This window comes from Triticum aestivum, chromosome 2D, assembly GCF_018294505.1.
Source record: "Triticum aestivum cultivar Chinese Spring chromosome 2D, IWGSC CS RefSeq v2.1, whole genome shotgun sequence".
Classification (NCBI taxonomy): domain Eukaryota; kingdom Viridiplantae; phylum Streptophyta; class Magnoliopsida; order Poales; family Poaceae; genus Triticum; species Triticum aestivum.
In genome coordinates, this window is record NC_057799.1 from 566,212,248 (window position 1) to 566,213,782 (window position 1,535).

The window sequence follows — 1,535 nt, forward strand, 5'->3', positions numbered from 1 at the left end:
TGGAGGGGTGGTTGAAGAGGACCCCGTGGTGTGGAGGGCTGGATGAACAGTAGACGGTGGAGGGGTGCCCGTGGAGGGGTGGTTGAACAGTAGCCGGTGGAGTAGCGCGCGGTGGAGGCTGGATGAACAGGAGCCCATGGAGGGTGGAGGAGGTCGGCGGTGGAGATGAACAGTATCCCGTGGAGTCCCGTTTTGTGGTACGCCACACCCCTCCCGATGAACAGGACCCCCGTTTCGACCGTAGGAGGTCCGTTTCGTCCATTTTGCGTACGGCACACCCCTCCCGGTCAACAGGACCCCCGTTTCGACCGTAGGAGGTCCGTTTCCTCCGTTTTCCGGTATGCCAGACCCCTCCCGATCAACAGGACCCCGTTCCGAACGTAGGAGGTCCGTTTCCTCCGTTGTGCGGTATGCCAGGCCTCGTTTCCGTCGCCTAATCCGTCCAAGCCCTCCCGATGAACACGACCACGCATTCCGTTCCGACCCAGCCGGTTGGCTCCCACGCGTCCCGTTGCCTCCCGATGAACATGACGCATTCTGTTGCCTCCCCATGAACACGACGCATTCCGTTGCCTCCCCATGAACACGACGACGACGCTGTTTCTCTGTTCCGACCCAGCCATGTACACGAGCCCTGGCCGTACGTATGCGCGAGTAGGCGTTCGAGACCCCGCCCGTATGTACACATATGTGGCCATATTTTCTTTCTTGCACCCTGGCCGCTGTACGTACGTGTACATGCTACATGCGCGCCTCTACTACGACACGTACGCGCCTCTACTATGACACGTGCGCGCCTCTAGATCCACCAGTATATATGTACGTACACGTTCGCGACCAGAATGACGCTACGTACGCTTCGACCAGGTGGGTCCCGACTGTCAGGCACTTCCTTGCGTGTGAAGATGTAGTTGATGGGTCCCAGCAGTCAGGGGCGCGAATCATTTTTTTTGCCCGGACGCACTTCCTTGCGTGCGAAGATGTAGCTGGTGGGTCCCAGCAGTCAGGGGGCGAATCGTTTTTTGCCCGGACGCACTTCCTTGCTTGCGAAGATGTAGCTGGTGGGTCCTAGAAGTCAGGGGGAAACGTTTTTTTCGCGAAATACGGTGGCCCGTCCGGTGGGTCCCCGTTGTCAGGTGGAGGAATCATTATTTTGCGCGTAATAAGGAGGCACTTCCTTGCTGCGGCCGTGGACCCAGCTGTCAGCCTCTCCACGTACAGTCCACGTCCGATGGAAGTCGTTCCTTGACCACGTTGACCACGCCGCGCCGAGAGCACCACGGCGGTGGACGACGGCGAGGACTAGGAAGGGGACGACTCGGAGCCGGGGAAGACGCAGCAGTGGATGCCCACGCGAAGAGGAGTACGAGGGTTCACTGGTTCGGCTGCGGTGTGAGGCTGCTGTCGCCGCAGAATAACAGGGGGTGTGGGTGAGTAGAGGGATGGCCTGGCCAGCCGTGGGAGTAGTAGGGGGCGGTGAGGCCTCCGCGGCATCACAGCCGGCCACGTGAGGCAGGAGCACGCGGCACGACCGG